Source organism: Salmo salar, chromosome 09, assembly GCF_965601325.2.
Source record: "Salmo salar chromosome 09, fSalSal1, whole genome shotgun sequence".
In the NCBI taxonomy this organism is placed as follows: domain Eukaryota; kingdom Metazoa; phylum Chordata; class Actinopteri; order Salmoniformes; family Salmonidae; genus Salmo; species Salmo salar.
Window position 1 is genome coordinate 164,056,975 of NC_138299.1, and position 22,736 is coordinate 164,079,710.

Here is a 22,736-nt window from a genome sequence, read left to right on the forward strand (position 1 = left end):
ATCAAAGGCAGCAGATAGGTCTAGAAGGATGAGAGCAGAGGAGAGAGAGTTAGCTTTAGCAGTGCGGAGAGCCTCCGTGACACAGAGAAGAGCAGTCTCAGTTGAATGCCCAGTCTTGAAACCTGACTGATTAGGATCAAGAAGGTCATTCTGAGAGAGATAGCAGGAGAGCTGGCCAAGGACGGCACGTTCAAGAGTTTTGGAGAGAAAAGAAAGAAGGGATACTGGTCTGTAGTTGTTGACATCGGAGGGATCGAGTGTAGGTTTTTTCAGAAGGGGTGCAACTCTCGCTCTCTTGAAGACGGAAGGGACATAGCCAGCGGTCAAGGATGAGTTGATGAGCGAGGTGAGGTAGGGGAGAAGGTCTCCGGAAATGGTCTGGAGAAGAGAGGAGGGGATAGGGTCAAGTGGGCAGGTTGTTGGGCGGCCGGCCGTCACAAGACGCGAGATTTCATCTGGAGAGAGAGGGGAGAAAGAGGTCAAACACAGGGTAGGGCAGTGTGAGCAGGACCAGCGGTGTCGTTTGACTTAGCAAACGAGGATCGGATGTCGTCAACCTTCTTTTCAAAATGGTTGACGAAGTCATCCGCAGAGAGGGAGGAGGGAGGGGGAGGGGGAGGAGGATTCAGGAGGGAGGAGAAGGTAGCAAAGAGCTTCCTAGGGTTAGAGGCAGATGCTTGGAATTTAGAGTGGTAGAAAGTGGCTTTAGCAGCAGAGACAGAAGAGGAGAATGTAGAGAGGAGGGAGTGAAAGGATGCCAGGTCCGCAGGGAGGCGAGTTTTCCTCCATTTCCGCTCGGCTGCCTGGAGCCCTGTTCTGTGAGCTCGTAGTGAGTCGTCGAGCCACGGAGCAGGAGGGGAGGACCGAGCCGGCCTGGAGGATAGGGGACAGAGAAAATCAAAGGATGCAGAAAGGGAGGAGAGGAGGGTTGAGGAGGCAGAATCAGGAGATATGTTGGAGAAGGTTTGAGCAGAGGGAAGAGATGATAGGATGGAAGAGGAGAGAGTAGCGGGAGAGAGAGAGCGAAGGTTGGGACGGCGCAATACCATCCGAGTAGGGGCAGAGTGAGAAGTGTTGGATGAGAGCAAGAGGGAAAAGGATACAAGGTAGTGGTCGGAGATTTGGAGGGGAGTTGCAATGAGATTAGTGGAAGAACAGCATCTAGTAAAGATGAGGTCAAGCGTATTGCCTGCCTTGTGAGTAGGGGGGGAAGGTGAGAGGGTGAGAGGGTGAGGTCAAAAGAGGAGAGGAGTGGAAAGAAGGAGGCAGAGAGGAATGAGTCAAAGGTAGATGTGGGGAGGTTAAAGTCACCCAGAACTGTGAGAGGTGAGCCATCCTCAGGAAAGGAACTTATCAAGGCGTCAAGCTCATTGATGAACTCTCCAAGGGAACCTGGAGGGCGATAAATGATAAGGATGTTAAGCTTGAAAGGGCTGGTAACTGTGACAGCATGGAATTCAAATGAGGAGATAGACAGATGGGTCAGGGGAGAAAGAGAGAATGTCCACTTGGGAGAGATGAGGATTCCAGTGCCACCACCCCGCTGGCTCGATGCTCTAGGGGTATGCGAGAACACGTGGGCAGACGAAGAGAGAGCAGTAGGAGTAGCAGTGTTATCTGTGGTAATCCATGTTTCCGTCAGCGCCAGGAAGTCTAGGGACTGGAGGGTAGCATAGGCTGAGATGAACTCAGCCTTGTTGGCTGCAGACCGGCACTTCCAGAGGCTGCCGGAGACCTGGAACTCCACGTGGGTCGTGCGCGCTGGGACCACCAGGTTAGAGTGGCAGCGGCCACGCGGTGTGAAGCGTTTGTATGGCCTGTGCAGAGAGGAGAGAACAGGGATAGACAGACACATAGTTGACAAGCTACAGAAGTGTTGTTTCTTGTATTATTGTCTCTTGTGTCTTTAGAGAACTGTTTCACTTTGATATCCTTTTTCTTCTGTCCTGATTTTCTCTTTCTTTTCTTCTGTTAACTAGATATTCTTTGTTGTTCTTCGTTAGCTAGCTAGCTTCTTCCAAAAGAGTCCCTAGCAACTGCTTAGCAACTGGTAAACAATTCAGCTAGCTAAGATAACTACAATTTTATGAAAAATAGTTATTTTTCAAAAGCCTATCTTCTTTGTTGCTTGTTTTTTCTCCTATTCAGTCTTGCAGTTTTCTTTTGCTTTTTTCCGATGTACTTCACTCTAAAAACCATGTAAATTTCAATATTTGTAGGAGCTCATTAACCACACTGTCCGATTTCAAAAAGGCTTTACAAGTACCCAGCCAGAAATAATCAGACACCCATTTTTCAAGCTAGCATATAATGTCACAAAAACCAAAACCACAGCTAAATGCAGCACTAACCTTTGATGATCTTCATCAGATGACACTCCTAGGACATTATATTATACAATACATGCATGTTTTGTTTAATCAAGTTCATATTTATATCAAAAAACAGCTTTTTACATTAGCATGTGACTAGCATGTGACTAGCATTCCCACCGAACACTTCCGGTGAATTTACTAAATTACTCACGATAAACGTTCACAAAAAACATAACAATTATTTTAAGAATTATAGATACAAAACTCCTTTATGCAATCGCTATGTCCGATTTTAAAATAGCTTTTCGGTGAAAGCACATTTTGTAATATTCTGAGTAGATAGCCCGGTCATCACAGGCTAGCTATTTTGACATCCACCAAGTGTGGTACTCACCAAACTCAGATTTACTATAAGAAAAATGGGATTACCTTTGCTGTTCTTCGTCAGAATGCACTCCCAGGACTTCTACTTCAATAACAAATGTTGGTTTGGTTCCAAATAATCCATAGTTATATCCAAATAGTGGCATTTTGTTCGTGCGTTCAAGACACTATCCGAAGGCTAAAGAAGGGTGACGTGCCCGGCGCATTTCGTGACAAAAAAAATTCAAAATATTCCATTACCGTACTTCGAAGCATGTCAAACGCTGTTAAAAATCAATTTTTATGCGATTTTTCTCGTAAAAAAGCGATAATATTCCGACCGGGAAACCCTGTTTTCGTTCAAAGACTGAAAATGTAAACATGGTGGAGTCTCGTGCACGCGCGCCCCAGTCTCATTGTTCTCAGATAGACCACTATCCAAATGTGCTACTGTTTTTCAGCCATGGCCTGCAAAGTCATCATTCAACGTTCTGGCGCCTTCTGAGAGCCTATGGGAGCGTTACAAAATGTCACGTTATGACAGAGATCCCCTGTTTTGGATAGAGATGATCAAGAAGGCCAAGAAATAGTCAGAGAGAGCGCTTCCTGTTTGGAATCTTCTCAGGTTTTGGCCTGCCAAATGAGTTCTGTTATACTCACAGACACCATTCAAACAGTTTTAGAAACTTTAGGGTGTTTTCTATCCAAATCAAACAATTATATGCATATTCTAGTTACTGGGCAGGAGTAGTGACCAGATTAAAATCGGGTACGTTTTTTATCCGGCCGTGCAAATACTGCCCCCTATCCCCAACAGGTTAACCTTCTGAGAGCCTGGTCTGTAAGAGAGGGTAAACACAAAATGGGTGAAAAACATGTCCCACCTTGCCTGGCGAGGATTCAGTCTCCTCGCCTCCCGGATGTACTCCAGATTGCGGTGGTCAGTCCAGATGAGAAAAGGGTGTCTAGCCCCCTCAAGCCAATGTCTCCACACCTTCAAAGCCTTGACGACAGCCAACAGCTCCCGGTCCCCCACATCATAGTTTCGCTCCGCCGGGCTGAGCTTCTTAGAGAAGAAGGCACAGGGGCGGAGCTTAGGTGGCTTACCCGAGCGCTGAGAGAGCACAGCTCCTATCCCAGCCTCAGACGCGTCCACCTCCACTATGAATTGCAAAGAGGGATCCGGATGAGCCAACACAGGAACCGAGGTAAACAGAGCCTTCAGGTGCCTAAAAGCCCTGTCTGCCCCAGCCGACCACTGCAAACGCACCGGACCCCCCTTCAGCAGTGAGGTAATGGGAGCAGCTACCTGACCAAAACCCCGGATAAACCTCCGGTAGTAGTTGGCAAACCCTAAAAATTGCTGCACCTCCTTCACCGTGGTGGGAGTTGGCCAATTACGCACGGCTGCAATGCGGTCACTTTCCATCTCCACTCCTGACGTGGAAAGGCGATACCTGGCCTTCCCTGTGGCTCAGTTGGTAGAGCATCGTGTGTGCAACGCCAGGGTTGTCGGTTCGACTCCCACGGGGGGCCAGTACAAAAAAAAAATGCATGAAATGAAAATGTATGTATTCACTACTGTAAGTCACTCTGGATAAGAGCGTCTGCTAAAAGACCAACAAAAAAAAAATGTAAAAAATGAGACGGACTGTTGAAAAAACAGGCATTTCTCAGCCTTGACATACAGGTCATTCTCCAACAGGCAACCAAGCACTCTGCACACCAGGGACACATGCTCGGCGCATGTAGCGGAGTAAATCAGAATGTCATCGATATAGACCATTACACCCTGCCCGTGCAGGTCCCTGAAAATCTCGTTTACAAAGGATTGGAAGACTGATGGAGCATTCATCAACTCGTACGGCATGACGAGGTACTCATAATGCCCTGAGGTGGTACTAAATGCTGTCTTCACTCATCGCCATCTCGGATACGCACCAGATTGTACGCACTCCTGAGATCCAGTTTAGTGAAGAAGCGCGCTCCATGCATTAACTCAATCACCGTGGCGATCAGAGGTAGCGGGTAACTGTACCCCACTGTGATTTGATTGAGACCTCGATAATCAATGCACGGGCGCAGACCACCATCCTTCTTCTTCACCAAAAAAAACTTGAGGAGACGGGTGAAATGGAGGACCGAATGTACCCCTGACGCAGGGATTCGGAGACATATGTCTCCATAGCCACTATCTCCGCTTGCGACAGGGGATACACGTGACTCCTGGGAAGTGCAGCGTCTACCATGAGATTTATCGTACAATCCCCCTGTCGATGGGGTGGTAATGGGGTGGTAATTGAGCCAAATCGGCATATTCGGGGGGAATGCGCACGGTGGAGACCTGGTCTGGACTTTCCACCGTAGTAGCACCAATGGAAACCCCTACACACCTACCTGAGCACTCTCGCGACCACCCCGTAGAGCCCTCTGTGGCCAAGAAAAAGTGGGGTTATGACTAGTTGACCAAGGTAGGCCCAGCACCACGGGATACACAGGAGTGTCAATAAGGAAAAGACACATTTTGTCCTTGTGACCCCCCTGTGTCACCATACTCAAAGGAGCTGTGGCCTCCCTGATAAACCCTGACCCTAATGGTCGACTATCTAAGGTGTGAATGGGGAAAGGCACATCCAGGGGTACAATGGGGATCCCTAAACTATGAGCAAAAGCTTGATCAATGAAATTCCCAGCGCGCCTGAATCTACTAGCGCCTTATGCTGGGAATGCGGGGAAAATTCAGGAAAACTGACAGACACAAATATCTGTGCAACAGAGGGCTCTGAGTGAGAATGGTGCCTACTCACCTGGGGTGGCGCCAGAGCGCCCTGCCTGCTGCCTCGATTCCCAGAGGAACCAACCCGGCACCGACTAGCAGTGTGACCTCTGCGGCCACAGATGGTGCGCGAGCGGGAACCCCCTCCGGTCTCCCTGTGCACCGCCTCTCCCAGTTCCCTGGGTATAGGAGAGGGGGTGCTGGGGGATGGAACCCCCTCCGATCTCCCTGTGCACCGCCTCTCCCAGCTCCATGGGTAGAGGAGAGGGGGTGCGGGAGGATGGAACCACCAGACCCCGATCTGGACGTCCGCGAGCAGCCAGCAGGTTGTCCAGCCGGATGGACAGATCCACCAGCTGGTCGAAGGTTAGGGTGGTGTCTCTGCAGGCCAGCTCCCGACGGACGTCCTCACACAGACTGCAGCGGTAATGGTCGATCAGGGCCCTGTGATTCCATCCCGCACCGGCTGCCAGGGTCCTGAACTCCAGGGCAAACTCATGGACACTCCTCGTCTCCTGCCTCAGATGATAGAGGTGCTCACCCACCGCTCTGCCCTCGGGTGGGTGGTCGAAGACTGCCCGAAAACGCCGGGTGAACTCCTCAAAATGGTCCAACGCCGCATCTCCCCCTCCACCACCCTGGCAGTAGGCAGGAGGAAACCCTGGCAGTAGGCAGCACTTCCGTCGTACCCCTGAGGCATGGATAGACGGATCCCACTGGGTTCAGGTGGAAAAGAGGCGCTCAGGAGAGACACCGGTTGTGCTGGTGGAGGCGCTGGAAGAACTCCCTGTCTCTCCCAGCGGTCATATTCTGGACAACGCGATCCATAGCGGCGCACAGATGGTGAAGCTTCTCCGCATGCTCCTGGACGCGCTCCTCCACCTCCATGTCCACGGTACCTTCTCCTGCTGACTTCATATTAGGTCAGAGATTCTGTCAAGACGTGTCTGTAGGTGGCAGAGAAGTCAAGCGTAGGAGGAACAAGCGTGGTGGAACCGGAGTGGTTTAATAAAGTAAAACAAACTCCAAAAACCAAAGTACAATAAAAAGGAAACATGGGTACCAAAACGCTGTTGCGCACCAAAAATGACAACACGCGCAAAACAACAAACAATCTCTGACAAGGACATGAGGGGAAACAAAGGGTCAAATACACACCATGTAATTGATGGGATTGGAACCAGGTGTGAAGGAAGACAAGACAAAACCAATGGATAATCAAAAATGGATCAATGATGGCTAGAAGACCGGTGACGTCGACCGCCGAGCACCACCCGAACAAGGAGGGGCATCGACTTCGGCAGAAGTCGTGACAAGCAGACTAATTAGACAGCGCAGCAGACTAATTAGACAACTGGCTAATTAGAAAACAAGACTAAGTAGACAGCAGACGAAGATAATAACAAGGTAAGAGGGAGGCCTGTGCTATAATAAAGCCAAACATTTCCAATAAACAGAAACTCATTTTTGTCAGGACTGGTTTCTTCTCACAGACACAATTTAAGCTAAAATATTTCACAAGCACACACAGCAGTTTGAAGTATGCTAATCGTTGACATTAACTCTCAGGGGCTTTGAAATTGCAGAAATTTATCTTTCGTCTGGCAGAGAAAGAGAATAAATTGCACGTTTATGTGTTTGGACTAAAATGCTTGTTACTTGTGTTTCTACAAATTATGGTAAACTTAACATTTGTCTTGTTTGAGACTAACTTGGCTGTGCAAGGAAAACTCTCCCTCGTGGGGACATTTCCTAATTCCCCAAGAGGATAAAGGCTATTTTAAGTTTAGGGGTTAGGTTCAGGGTAAGAGTTAGAATTAGGGTTAGGGTAGGGGTTAGTGGTTAGGGTTAGGAGTTAGGTTCGGGTTAGGGTTGCGGGTTAGGTAAGATAGGATTTTTAATATAAATATATTTTAGATCCCCACGACGATAGAATAACATAACCTGTGTGTGTGTGTGTGTGTGTGTGTGTGTGTGTGTGTGTGTGTGTGTGTGTGTGTGTGTGTGTGTGTGTGTGTGTGTGTGCACGCAATGGTGTGTGTGTGTGTGTGTGTGTGTGTGTGTGCAGGTGGTTAATTAAAAGTGTATTAGCAAAGGGAAACTTGGCTGAGGCCACAGCTGTGGTTGTGGTGATGTAATAAAGAACTTTAACAGAAAATGGGAAGAAAGAATCAGTGGAGGTGGAGAATCAGTGGAGGTGGAGAATCAGTGGAGGTGGAGAATCAGTGGAGGTGGAGAACCAGTGGAGGTGGAGAACCAGTGGAGGTGGAGAATCAGTGGAGGTGGAGAATCAGTGGAGGTGGAGAATCAGTGGAGGTGGAGAATCAGTGGAGGTGGAGAATCAGTGGAGGTGGAGAATCAGTGGAGGTGGAGAACCAGTGGAGGTGGAGAACCAGTGGAGGTGGAGAATCAGTGGAGGTAGAGAATCAGTGGAGGTGGAGAATCAGTGGAGGTGGAGAATCAGTGGAGGTGGAGAATCAGTGGAGGTGGAGAATCAGTGGAGGTGGAGAACCAGTGGAGGTAGAGAATCAGTGGAGGTGGAGAACCAGTGGAGGTGGAGAATCAGTGGAGGTGGAGAATCAGTGGAGGTGGAGAATCAGTGGAGGTGGAGAATAAGTGGAGGTGGAGAATCAGTGGAGGTGGAGAACCAGGATCGAGTAGAGATAGTATTCCAGTCAGTCTGTTTATTAGCCCTAGCCTGGTGTTCCAGTCTGTTAATTAGTCCTAGCCTGGTATTCCAGTCTGTTTATTAGTCCTAGCCTGGTGTTCCAGTCTGTTTATTAGTCCTAGCCTGGTGTTCCAACCTGTTTTTAATAGTCCTGGCCTGGTGTTCCAGTCTGTTTATTAGTCCTGGCCTGGTGTTCCAGTCTGGTTAATAACCCTAGCCTGGTGTTCCAGTCTGTTTAATAGCCCTAGCCTGGTGTTCCAGTCTGTTTAATAGTCCTAGCCTGGTGTTCCAGTCTGTTTATTAGTCCTAGCCTGGTGTTCCAGTCTGTTTATTATGTCCTAGCCTGGTGTTCCAGTCTGTTTATTAGTCCTGGCCTGGTGTTCCAGTCTGGTTAATAAGCCCTAGCCTGGTGTTCCAGTCTGGTTAATAGCCCTAGCCTGGTGTTCCAGTCTGTTTATTAACCCTAGCCTGGTGTTCCAGTCTGTTTAATAGTCCTAGCCTGGTGTTCCAGTCTGTTTAATAGTCCTAGCCTGGTGTTCCAGTCTGTTTATTAGTCCTAGCCTGGTGTTCCAGTCTGTTTATTAGTCCTAGCCTGGTGTTCCAGTCTGTTTATATGTCCTAGCCTGGTGTTCCAGTCTGTTTATTAGTCCTAGCCTGGTGTTCCAGTCTGTTTATTAGCCCTAGCCTGGTGTTCCAGCCTCTGTTTATTAGTCCTAGCCTGGTGTTCCAGTCTGTTTATTAGTCCTAGCCTGGTGTTCCAGTCTGTTTATTAGTCCTAGCCTGGTGTTCCAGTCTGTTTATTAGCCCTAGCCTGGTGTTCCAGTCCATCTGTTTATTAGTCCTAGCCTGGTGTTCCAGTCTGTTTATTAGTCCTAGCCTGGTGTTCCAGTCTGTTTATTAGTCCTAGCCTGGTGTTCCAGTCTGTTTATTAGTCCTAGCCTGGTGTTCCAGTCTGTTTATTAGTCCTAGCCTGGTGTTCCAGTCTGTTTAATAGTCCTAGCCTGGTGTTATAGTCTGTTTATTAGTCCTAGCCTGGTGTTCCAGTCTGTTTATTAGCCCTAGCCTGGTGTTCCAGTCTGTTTATTAGTCCTAGCCTGGTGTTCCAGTCTGTTTATTAGTCCTAGCCTGGTGTTCCAGTCTGTTTATTAGTCCTAGCCTGGTGTTCCAGTCTGTTTATTAGTCCTAGCCTGGTGTTCCAGTCTGTTTATTAGTCCTAGCCTGGTGTTCCAGTCTGTTTATTAGTCCTAGCCTGGTGTTCCAGTCTGTTTATTAGTCCTAGCCTGGTGTTCCAGTCTGTTTATTAGTCCTAGCCTGGTGTTCCAGTCTGTTTATTAGTCCTAGCCTGGTGTTCCAGTCTGTTTATTAGTCCTAGCCTGGTGTTATAGTCTGTCTGTTTATTAGTCCTAGCCTGGTATTCCAGTCTGTTTATTTGTCCTAGCCTGGTGTTCCAGCCTGTTTATTAACCCTAGCCTGGTGTTCCAGTCTGTTTATTTACCCTAGCCTGGTGTTCCAGTCTGTTTATTAGTCCTAGCCTGGTGTTCCAGTCTGTTTATTAGTCCTAGCCTGGTGTTCCAGTCTGTTTATTAGTCCTAGCCTGGTGTTCCAGTCTGTTTATTAGTCCTAGCCTGGTGTTCCAGTCTGTTTATTAGTCCTAGCCTGGTGTTCCAGTCTGTTTATTAGTCCTAGCCTGGTGTTCCAGTCTGTTTATTAGTCCTAGCCTGGTGTTCCAGTCTGTTTATTAGTCCTAGCCTGGTGTTCCAGTCTGTTTATTAGTCCTAGCCTGGTGTTCCAGTCTGTTTATTAGTCCTAGCCTGGTGTTCCAGTCTGTTTATTAGTCCTAGCCTGGTGTTCCATGTTGTTTATTAGTCCTAGCCTGGTGTTCCAGTCTGTTTATTAGTCCTAGCCTGGTGTTATAGTCTGTTATTAGTCCTAGCCTGGTGTTCCAGTCTGTTTATTAGTCCTAGCCTGGTGTTCCAGTCTGTTTATTAGTCCTAGCCTGGTGTTCCAGTCTGTTTAATAGTCCTAGCCTGGTGTTATAGTCTGTTTATTAGTCCTAGCCTGGTGTTCCAGTCTGTTTATTAGCCCTAGCCTGGTGTTCCAGTCTGTTTATTAGTCCTAGCCTGGTGTTCCAGTCTGTTTATTAGTCCTAGCCTGGTGTTCCAGTCTGTTTATTAGTCCTAGCCTGGTGTTCCAGTCTGTTTATTAGTCCTAGCCTGGTGTTCCAGTCTGTTTATTAGTCCTAGCCTGGTGTTCCAGTCTGTTTATTATTCCTAGCCTGGTGTTCCAGTCTGTTTATTAGTCCTAGCCTGGTGTTCCAGTCTGTTTAATAGTCCTAGCCTGGTGTTATAGTCTGTTTATTAGTCCTAGCCTGGTGTTCCAGTCTGTTTATTAGTCCTAGCCTGGTGTTCCTGTCTGTTTATTAGTCCTAGCCTGGTGTTCCAGTCTGTTTATTAGTCCTAGCCTGGTGTTCCAGTCTGTTTATTAGTCCTAGCCTGGTGTTATAGTCTGTCTGTTTATTAGTCCTAGCCTGGTGTTCCAGTCTGTTTATTAGTCCTAGCCTGGTGTTATAGTCTGTTTATTAGTCCTAGCCTGGTGTTCTAGTCTGTTTATTAGTCCTAGCCTGGTGTTCCAGTCTGTTTATTAGTCCTAGCCTGGTGTTCCAGTCTGTTTATTAGTCCTAGCCTGGTGTTCCAGTCTGTTTATTAGTCCTAGCCTGGTGTTATAGTCTGTCTGTTTATTAGTCCTAGCCTGGTGTTCCAGTCTGTTTCTTAGTCCTAGCCTGGTGTTCCAGTCTGTTTATTAACCCTAGCCTGGTGTTCCAGTCCATCTGTTTATTAGTCCTAGCCTGGTGTTCCAGTCTGTTTATTATTCCTAGCCTGGTGTTCCAGTCTGTTTATTAGTCCTAGCCTGGTGTTCCAGTCTGTTTATTAGTCCTAGCCTGGTGTTATAGTCTGTCTGTTTATTAGTCCTAGCCTGGTATTCCAGTCTGTTTATTTGTCCTAGCCTGGTGTTCCAGCCTGTTTATTAACCCTAGCCTGGTGTTCCAGTCTGTTTATTTACCCTAGCCTGGTGTTCCAGTCTGTTTATTAGTCCTAGCCTGGTGTTCCAGTCTGTTTATAAGTCCTAGCCTGGTGTTCCAGTCTTTTTATTTACCCTAGCCTGGTGTTCCAGTCTGTTTATTAGTCCTAGCCTGGTGTTCCAGTCTGTTTATAAGTCCTAGCCTGGTGTTCCAGTCTGTTTATTAGTCCTAGCCTGGTGTTCCAGTCTGTTTATTAGTCCTAGCCTGGTGTTCCAGTCTGTTTATTAACCCTAGCCTGGTGTTCCAGTCTGTCTATTAGTCCTAGCCTGGTGTTCCAGTCTGTTTATTAGTCCTAGCCTGGTGTTCCAGTCTGTTTATTAGTCCTAGCCTGGTGTTCCAGTCTGTTTATAAGTCCTAGCCTGGTGTTCCAGTCTGTTTATTTACCCTAGCCTGGTGTTCCAGTCTGTTTATTAGTCCTAGCCTGGTGTTCCAGTCTGTTTATAAGTCCTAGCCTGGTGTTCCAGTCTGTTTATAAGTCCTAGCCTGTTGTTCCAGTCTGTTTATTAGTCCTAGCCTGGTGTTCCAGTCTGTTTAATAGTCCTAGCCTGGTGTTCCAGTCTGTTTATTAGTCCTAGCGTGGTGTTCCAGTCTGTTTATTAGTCCTAGCCTGGTGTTCCAGTCTATTTAATAGTCCTAGCCTGGTGTTCCAGTCTGTTTATTAGTCCTAGCCTGGTGTTCCAGTCTGTTTATTAGTCCTAGCGTGGTGTTCCAGTCTGTTTATTAGTCCTAGCCTGGTGTTCCAGTCTGTTTAATAGTCCTAGCCTGGTGTTCCAGTCTGTTTATTAGTCCTAGCGTGGTGTTCCAGTCTGTTTATTAGTCCTGTCACACCCTGATCTGTTTCACCTGTCCTTGTTATTGTCTCCACCCCCTCCAGGTGTCACTTGTTTTCCCCAGTGTATTTATCCCCGTGTTTCCCTACAGGTGTCGCCCATCTTCCCCTGGGTATTTAAACCTGTGTTTTCTGTCTCTCTGTGCTAGTTCGTCTTGTATGTTCCAAGTCAACCAGCGTGTTTTTCCCCGTGCTCCAGCCTTTCCTATTCTCTTTTTTTAGTCCTCCCAGTTTTGACCCTTGCCTGTTTCTGGACTCTGTACCCGCCTGCCTGACCATTCTGCCTGCCCTGACCTCAAGCCTGCCTGCCACTCTGTACCTCCTGGACTCTGAACTGGTTTTGACCTTTTCCATGTCCACCACCATTCTCTTGCCTTCCCTTTTTGGATACAATAAATATGAATGACTCAAACCGTCTGCCTCCTGTGTCTGCATCTGGGTCTCACCTTGTCTGTTTATTAATCCTAGTCTGGTGTTCTAGTCTGTTTATTATCCCTCGTCAGGTGTTCCAGTTTTTTGTTCCAGTCTGCCTGGTAGTAACTTATACATACAGTTAATTCTGAAAATATTCAAACCCCTTGACATTTTCCATATTTTGTTATGTTACAGCCTTATTCTAAAATTGATTTTATGAATTTTTTTCCTCATCAAACTACACACAATACCCAAAAATGACAAAGCGAAAACATATATAAAATAGCTAATTTATAAAATTCAGACCCATTGATATGAGTGTAACGTAGACGTTGTGAGTCAAGAATCAAGTACCGGGGGTGAATTTAATAATACAGAAAACATGGAACAATACAAAACAAGAATAGCATCTGGACATGAGAATAACAACTAATACTGGCTGGGAAATGAACCGAAGGGAGTGACAGATACAGGAGAGGTAATCATAGAACTGATGGAGTCCAGGTGAGTCTCATGAGGCGCAGGAGCGCGTAACGATTTTGACAGGTGTGCATAATAATAAGTAAACTGGCGACAATGAGAGCAGAGAGGAGGAGAGGGAGTAGACATGACAATGAGACTCAAAATTCAGCTCAAGTCGATCCTGTTTCCATTGATCATCCTTGAGATGTTGCTACAACTTGATTGGAGACCAGTTGTGGTAAATTCAATTGATTGGACATGATTTGGAAAGGCACACACCTGTCTATATAAGGTCCCACAGTTGACACTGCATGTCAGAACAAAAACCAAGCCATGAGGTCGAAGGAATTGTCCGTAGAGCTCCAAGACAGGATTGTGTCGATGTACAGATCTGGGGAAGGGTTCCATAAAATGTCTGCAACATTGAAGGTCCCCAAGAACACAGTGGCCTCCATCATTCTTAAATGGAAGAAGTTTGGAACCACCAATACTCTTCCTAGAGCTGGCCAACCGGCCAAACTGAGCAATGGGGGGAGAAGGGCCTTGGTCAGGGAGGTGACCAAGAACCCAATGGTCACTCTGACAGATTTCCATCGTTCCTCTGTGGATATGGTAGAACCTTCCAGAAGGACAACCATCTCTGCAGCACTCCACCAAGCAGGCCTTTACAGTCGAGTGGCCAGACGGAAGCCACTCCTCAGTAAAAGGCACATAACAGCCCGCTTGGAGTTTTCCAAAAGGCACCTAAAGGACTCTCAGACAATGAGAAACATATATAGACAGGTGTGTGCCTTTCCAAATCATGTCCAATCAGTTGAATTTACCACAGGTGGACTCCAATCAAATTATAGAAACATCTCAAGGATGATCAAAGGAAATAGGATGCACCTGAGCTAAATTTTGAGTCTCATAGCAAAGGGTCTGAATACGAATCTAAATAAGGTCTTTTTTTCAGTTTGTTGTTGAATAAATTTGCTACAATTTCAAAAAACCTGTTCTCACTTTGTCATTATGCGGTATTGTGTGTCGATTGATGAGTAAAACAAAATGTTGAAAAATTGAAATGGGTCTGAATACTTTCTGAATGCACCGTATATACTGTACATATAAGGTGAGTCTACCTGGAAGTAACAGTAGGTTCCAGTACTCCAAAAGCCATGCTGTGACTGTATTTGACCAATTGAAACACGCTAGTAAATACAGAAGCACATTAGTTTGATTGAGCTCAGTGTCTGTCTTACCTGAAGAGGTGAGTACTCTGACCTGGGAGCTGGTAGCTCCCTCTCCCCCTTCACTCACCGCCCACACCTCAATGATGTATGTTCCCCCCTCGGGGAGAGAGAAGACAGCTGAGGGGGTGATGGTCCTCATCACCTGATGGTGGACACGCCCCTCCTGGCTCAGTAACACCTGTAGCAGGACAATCAATCAATCAATTAATCAATGGTGGACAAGCTCATCTCAAGCCCACCTGACACCTGTAGCAGGACAATCAATCAATCAATCAATCAATCAATCAATCAATTCATCAATTCATCAATCAATAAATTAAGTAATTCATTAATAAAATAATTATCAATGTTGGAAACACCCCTCCTGACCCAATAACCCCTCCAGTAGGACACACCCCTCCTAACCCAATAATCCCTCCAGTAGGACACACCCCTCCTAACCAATAACCCCTCCAGTAGGACACACCCCTCCAGTAGGACACACCCCTCCTAACCCAATAACCCCTCCTGTAGGACACACCCCTCCTAACCCAATAACCCCTCCAGTAGGACACACCCCTCCAGTAGGACACACCCCTCCTAACCCAATAACCCCTCCAGTAGGACACACCCCTCCTAACCCAATAACCCCTCCAGTAGGACACACCCCTCCAGTAGGACACACCCCTCCAGTAGGACACACCCCTCCTAACCCAATAACCCCTCCAGTAGGACACACCCCTCCAGTAGGACACACCCCTCCAGTAGGACACACCCCTCCAGTAGGACACACAAACAACAATATGGTTGAGATTGCTGATGTTATATATTTAAATGAATGACTTTATTTGAGAGTAAAGAACGTCTATTTCTTCCGAGTTTGACGACTCCTATCTTCATAAGAGTTGATCACAGCATCTGCAGTTGTGAATATAACCTTGGTTCCATGAAGGAGAATACGTTACACAATATAACAAAGAAATAAAAGCCAGCATCAATGTTTCTACAGACAGTGTCTTATTCCTGCAGCCACATACACATTGTTTCAGTTGCAATAGCCTTCCTCAGGTCAAGATGGCACAGTAGATATTGTTGTATACCTGTTAGCTATGTTTATTCAGTGGGTCACTCTGCCAGAGCTAATGAGACATTAACATATGCTGGGCCTGTGGTGACTGGCTCCAGAGCGGTAATGGTGTTGGCTAAAGGCAGTTTGTCTGTGTCTGGGTAGTTGATGTATAACGTGTATTGTACCAGGTAAGATGACTGAGAAGTTGACAACACATTCTCGTTTACAGCAACGATCAAAGGAAGAGTAGCAGGGAAGATGAGAGGGGTTGGATGAGTAAGCTGGGGATGATTAGGTGGCTATATTATTGTGGAGGCGATAGCGCTCACAACAGCACGGCATTGGTTGAGTCTAGGGCATTGGTTGAAGCTAAGGCCTATAGTAGGGCATTGGTTGAGTCTAGGGCATTGGTTGAAGCTAGGGCCAATAGTAGGGCATTGGTTGAAGCTAGGGCCAATAGTATGGCATTGGTTGAAAGTAGTGCTAATAAAATAGCATTGGTTGAAGCTAGAGCCAATTTATTTGATTTAACTAGGTAAGTCAGTTATGAGCAAATTCTTATTTTCAATGATGGCCTAGGAACAGTGGGTTAACTGCCTTGTACAGGGGCAGAACGACATATTTCTACCTTGTCGGCTCAGGGATTCGATCTTGCAACCTTTTGGTTATTAGTCCAACGCTCTAACCACTAGGCTACCTGTCGCCGATAGTAGGTCATTGGTTGAAGCTAGGGCATTGGTTGAAGCTAGAGCCAGTAGTATGGCATTTGTTGAAGCTAGGGAATTGGTTGAAGCTAGGAATAATAGTATGGTATTGGTTGAAGCTAGGTCATTGGTTTAGCTGGAGCTAATAGTAGGGCATTGGTTGAAGCTAGGGTTAATAGTATGGCATTAGTTGAAGCTAGGGATAATGGTTGAAGCCAGGGATAATAGTATGGCATTGGATCAAGCTAGGGCTAATAGTATTGCATTGGTTGACGCTAGAGCCAATAGTATGGCATTGGTTGAAGCTAGGGCCAATATTATGTCATTGGTTGAAGCTAGGGGTAATAGTATGGGATTAGTTGAAGCTAGGGGTAATAGTATGGGATTAGTTGAAGCTAGGGGTAATTGTATGGCATTGGTTGAAGCTAGGCATTTGGTTGAAGCTAGGGATAATAGTATGGCATTGGTTGAAGCTTGGGAATTGGTTGAAGCAGTAGCCTAGTGCACCCATAAAGTGACCATTGGACATTAAAAACTGACTAAATATATAGGTGCAACTGTTTAAAATGTATAATTTATTACTCTCACATGCTAATTTCTGTCCATTAAGAACCAACAATGTGCTACCATTTCAGATGAATCTCAGAGTTCTAAAACCGAGACCAGCAACTCGGTTGCTGCACACCAGCAGCTAGCTAGTAGAAGGCTAGCAGCTGTAGCTAGCTAGCTAACACCAGTCAGATGAGAAGTAAGCTACAAGCAAAAGAAGCAAGCTAGCTAGATATATTTATCTTTGGAAAGTTTTTCATATGGCTGAAGTCAGTTTGAGATGGTTTGAATCCTATAAGTGACCTGCCTTCACATAGTTTGAAGTACAATAGACCAACATGGCTACTGTAGTAGGTCACAGCGGTGTGCTTGGTAGAGCATGGGTAGAGTAGGCATTGTGGTGCTTCAGACCAATGCATACTTCTCACTTAAAACCAATTTTTTTGTTTTTAATACAGTATGATAGTATGGTTGGATGAGTTAGCTGGGGATGATTAAGAGGCCATAATAATAACATTTGGAATTAAGCCAGGACACCAAGTCAGAATGGAAATTGAGCCAGGACACCAGGTCAGGATGGACATTGAGCCAGGACTCCAGGTCAGGATGGACATTGAGCCAGGGCACCAGGTCCAGATGGGTATTGTGCCAGGACACCAGGTCAGGATGGACATTGAGCCAGGGCACCAGGTACAGATGGGTATTGAGCCAGGACACCAGGTCAGGATGGACATTGAGCCAGGACAACAGGTCAGGATGAGTATTGAGCCAGGACACCAGGTCAGGATGGACATTGAGCCAGGGCACCAGGTCAGGATGGACATTGAGCCAGGACACCAGGTCAGGATGGACATTGAGCCAGGGCACCAGGTCCAGATGGGTATTGAGCCAGGACACCAGGTCAGGATGGACATTGAGCCAGGGCACCAGGTCCAGATGGGTATTGAGCCAGGACACCAGGTCAGGATGGACATTGAGCCAGGACACCAGGTCAGGATGAGTATTGAGCCAGGACACCGGCTCCTAGATTGAATGAGCTGGTAGAGTACTGTAAGGTGGGCGTACCTTGTATCCTATGACATCTGACTCGTTGTCTTTAGACTTGACCGGCTCCCAGTTTAGAGACACGTTCGTTCCTTCCTGAATCCACATGAGGTTGGCTGGAGGCTGGACTGGAGCTGATTAGAAAGCACAGAGATCAATTAACAATACAACTAAATACAAGCACAGGGAGTTTTAATCTATTAGGTCAATTGGGGTACATTTCTGTTTCTTGCGTGCACAATAAAATAGAATATGTCTAATATTAATCAATCAATCAAATGTATTTATAAAGCCCTTCTTACATCAGCTGAAGTCACAAAGTGCTATACAGAAACCCAGCCTAAAACCCCAAACAGCAAGAAATGCAGGTGTAGAAGCATGGTGGCTAGGAAAAACTCCCTAGAAAGGCCAAAACCTAGGAAGAAACCTAGAGAGGAACCAGGCTATGAGTGGTGGCCAGTCCTCTTTTGGCTGTGCCGGGTGGAGATTATAACAGAACATGGAAAGATGTTTTTATTTTATTTTTATTTCACCTTTATTTAACCAGGTAGGCTAGTTGAGAACAAGTTCTCATTTGTAACTGCGACCTGGCCAAGATAAAGCATAGCAATTCGATACAAACAACACAGAGTTACACATGGAATAAACAAAACATACAGTCAATAATACAGTAGAACAAAATAAAACAAAAACTCTATATACAGTGTGTGCAAATGAGGTAAGTTAAGGCAATAAATAGGCCATGGTGGCAAAGTAATTACAATATAGCAATTAGACACTGGAATGGTAGATGTGCAGAAGATGAGTGTGCAAGTAGGGATACTGGGGTGCAAAGGAGCTAAATAAATAAATACAGTATGGGGATGAGGTAGGTAGATAGATGGGCTGTTTACAGATGGGCTATGTACAGGTGCAGTGATCTGTGAGCTGCTCTGACAGCTGGTGCTTAAAGCTAGTGAGGGAGATATGAGTCTCCAGCTTCAGAGATTTTTGCAGTTCCTTCCAGTCATTGGCAACAGAGAACTGGAAGGAAAGACGACCAAATGAGGAATTGGCTTTGGGGGTGACCAGTGAGATATACCTGCTGGAGCTTGCTACGAGTGGGTGCTGCTATGGTGACCAGTGAGCTGAGATAAGGCGGGGCTTTACCTAGCAGAGACTTGTAGATAACTTGTAGCCAGTGAGTTTGGCGACGAGTATGAATCGAGGGCCAACCAACGAGTGCGTACAGGTTGCAATGGTGTGTAGTGTATGGGGCTTTGGTGACAAAACGGATGGCACTGTGATAGACTGCATCCAATTTGTTGAGTAGAGTGTTTAAGGCTATTTTATCGATGACATCACCGAAGTCGAGGATCGGTAGGATGGTCAGTTTTACGAGAGTATGTTTGGCAGCATGAGTGAAGGATGCTTTGTTGCGATATAGAAAGCCAATTCTACAGTGAGGGAAAAAAGTATTTGATCCCCTGCTGATTTTGTACGTTTGCCCACTGACAAAGAAATGATCAGTCTATAATTTTAATGGTAGGTTTATTTGAACAGTGAGAGACAGAATAACAACAACAAAAATCAAGAAAAACGCATGTCAAAAATGTTATAAGATGATTTGCATTTGAATGAGGGAAATAAGTATTTGACCCCTCTGCAAAACATGACTTAGTACTTGGTGGCAAAACCCTTGTTGGCAATCACAGAGGTCAGACGTTTTTTGTAGTTGGCCACCAGATTTGCACACATCTCAGGAGGGATTTTGTCCCACTCCTCTTTGCAGATCTTCTCCAAGTCATTAAGTTTCGAGGCTGACGTTTGGCAACTCGAACCTTCAGCTCCCTCCACAGATTTTCTATGGGATTAAGGTCTGGAGACTGGCTAGGCCACACCAGGACCTTAATGTGCTTCTTCTTGAGCCACTCCTTTGTTGCCTTGGCCGTGTGTTTTGGGTCATTGTCATGCTGGAATACCCATCCACGACCCATTTTCAATGCCCTGGTTGAGGGAAGGAGGTTCTCACCCAAGATTTGACGGTACATGGCCACGTCCATCGCCCCTTTGATGCGGTGAAGTTGTCCTGTCCCCTTAGCAGAAAAACACCCCCAAAGCATAATGTTTCCACCTCCATGTTTGACGGTGGGGATGGTGTTCTTGGGGTCATAGGCAGCATTCCTCCTCCTCCAAACACGGCGAGTTGAGTTGATGCCAAAGAGCTCCATTTTGGTCTCATCTGACCACAACACTTTCACCCAGTTGTCCTCTGAATCATTCAGATTTTCACTGGCAAACTTCCCGACGGGCATGTATATGTGCTTTCTTGAGCAGGGGGACCTTGCGGGCGCTGCAGGATTTCAGTCCTTCACGGCATAGTGTGTTACCAATTGTTTTCTTGGTGACTATGGTCCCAGCTGCCTTGAGATCAGTGACAAGATCCTCTGGGCTGATTCCTCACCGTTCTCATGATCATTGCAACTCCACGAGGTGAGATCTTGCATGGAGCCCCAGGCCGAGGGAGATTGACAGTTCTTTTGTGTTTCTTCCATTTGCAAATAATCGCACCAACTGTTGTCACCTTCTCACCAAGTTGCTTGGCGATGGTCTTGTTGCCCATTCCAGCCTTGTGTAGGTCTACAATCTTGTCCCTGACATCCTTGGAGACCTCTTTGGTCTTGGCCATGGTGGAGAGTTTGGAATCTGATTGATTGATTGCTTCTGTGGACAGGTGTCTTTTATACAGGTAACAAGGTGAGATTAGGAGCACTCCCTTTAAGAGTGTGCTCCTAATCTCAGCTTGTTACCTATATAAAAGACACCTGTGAGCCAGAAATCTTTCTGATTGAGAGGGGGTCAAGTACTTATTTCCCTCATTAAATTGAAAATCAATTGATAACATTTTTTACATGCGTTTTTCTGGATTTTTTGTTGTTATTCTGTCTCTCACTGTTCGAATAAACCTACCATTAAAATGATAGACTGATCATTTCTTTGTCAGTGGGCAAACGTACAAAATCAGCAGGGGATCAAATACTTTTTTCCCTCACTGTAGATTTAATTTTGGATTGGAGATGCTTAATGTGAGTCTGGAAGGAGAGTTTACAGTCTAACCAGACACCTAGGTATTTGTAGTTGTCCATGTATTCTAAGTCAGAGCCGTCCAGAGTAGTGATGCTGGACGGGCGAGCAGGTGCGGGCAGTGATCGATTGAATAGCATGCATGTAGTTTTACTTGCGTTTAAGAGCAGTTGGAGGCTACGGAAGGAGAGTTGTATGGCATTGAAGCTCGTCTGGAGGTTAGTTAACACAGTGTCCAAAGAGGGGCCAGAAGTATACAGAATGGTGTCGTCTGCGTAGAGGTGGATCAGAGAATCACCAGCAGCAAGAGAAACATCATTGATGTATACAGAGAAGAGAGTCGGCCCGAGAATTGAACCCTGTGGCACCCCCATAGAGACTGCTAGAGGTCCGGACAACAGGCCCTCCGATTTGACACACTGAACTCTATCAGAGAAGTAGTTGGTAAACCAGGCGTGGCAATCATTTGAGAAACCAAGGCTGTCGAGTCTGCCAATAACAATGTGGTGATTGACAGAGTCAAAAGCCTTGGCCAGGTCGATGAATACGACTGCACAGTAATGTCTCTTATCGATGGCGGTTATGATATCGTTTAGAATCTTGAGCGTGGCTGAGGTGCACCCATGACCAGCTCTGAAACCAGATTGCATATCGGAGAAGATACAGTGGGATTCGAAATAGTCACTGATCTGTTTGTTAACTTGGCTTTTTCGAAGACCTTAGAAAGACAGGGTAGGATAGATATAGGTCTGTAACAGTTTGGGTCTAGAGTGTCACCCCCTTTGAAGAGGGGGATGACCGTGGCAGCTTTCCAATCTTTGGGAATCTAAGACGATACGAAAGAGAGGTTGAACAGCCTAGTAATAGGGGTTGCAACAATTTCGGCAGATAATTTTAGAAAGAGTTGGTCCAGATTGTCTAGCCCGGCTGATTTGTAGGGGTCCAGATTTTGCAGCTCTTTCAGAACATCAGCTATCTGGATTTGGGTGAAGGAGAAATGGTGGGGGCTTTGGCGGGTTGCTGTGGAGGGTGCTGGGCAGATGACCGGAGTAAGGGTAGCCAGGTGGAAAGCATGGCTAGCCGTAGAGAAATGCTCATTGAAATTCTTAATTATAGTGGATTTATCAGTGGTGACAGTGTTTCCTAGCCTCAGAGCAGTGGGCAGCTGGGAGGAGGTGCTCTTATTCTCCATGGACTTTACAGTGTCCCAGAACCTTTTCGAGTTAGTACTACAGGATGCAAATTTCTGTTTAAAAAAGCTAGCCTTAGCTTTCCTAACTACCTGTGTATATTTGTTCCTAACTTCCCTAAAAAGTTGCATATCACGGGGGCAAATCGATGCTAATGCAGAACGCCACAGGATGTTTTTGTGCTGGTCAAGGGCAGACAGGTCTGGAGTGAACCAAGGCCTATATCTATTCCTAGTTCTACATTTTTTTGAGTGGGGCATGCTTATTTAAGATGGCGAGGAAAGCACTTTTAAAGAATAGCCAGGCATCATCTACTGACGGGATGAGGTCAAGTGTCATTCCAGGATACCCCGGCCAGGTCGATTAGAAAGGCCTGCTTGCAGAAGAGTTTTAGGGAGTGTTTGACAGTGATGAGGGGTGGTAATTTGGTTACAGACCCATTACGGATGCAGGCAATGAGGCAGTGATCGCTGAGATCTTGATTGAAAACAGCAGAGGTGTATTTGGAGGGCGAGTTAGTTAGGATGACATCTATGAGGGTGCCCGTGTATACGGATTTGGGGTTGTACCTGGTAAATTCATTGATAATTTGTGTGAGATTGAGGGCATCAAGCTTAGATTGTAGGATGGCCGGGGTGTTAAGCATGTCCCAGTTTAGGTCACCTAGTAGCACGAGCTCAGAAGATAGATGGGGGGCAATCAATTCACATATGGTATTGAGGGCACAGCTGGGGGCAGAGGTCTATAGCAAGCGGCAACAGTGAGAGACTTGTTTCTGGAAAGGTGAATTTTTAGAAGTAGAAGCTCGAATTGTTTAGGTACAGACTTGGATAGTAATACAGAACTCTGCAGGCTATCTTTGCAGTAGATTGCAACACCGGCCCCTTTGGCAGTTCTATCTTGGCGGAAAATGTTACAGTTAACGATGGAGATTTCAGGGTTTTTGGTGGTTTTCCTAAGCCAGGATTCAGACACGGCTAAGACATCTGGGTTGGCAGAG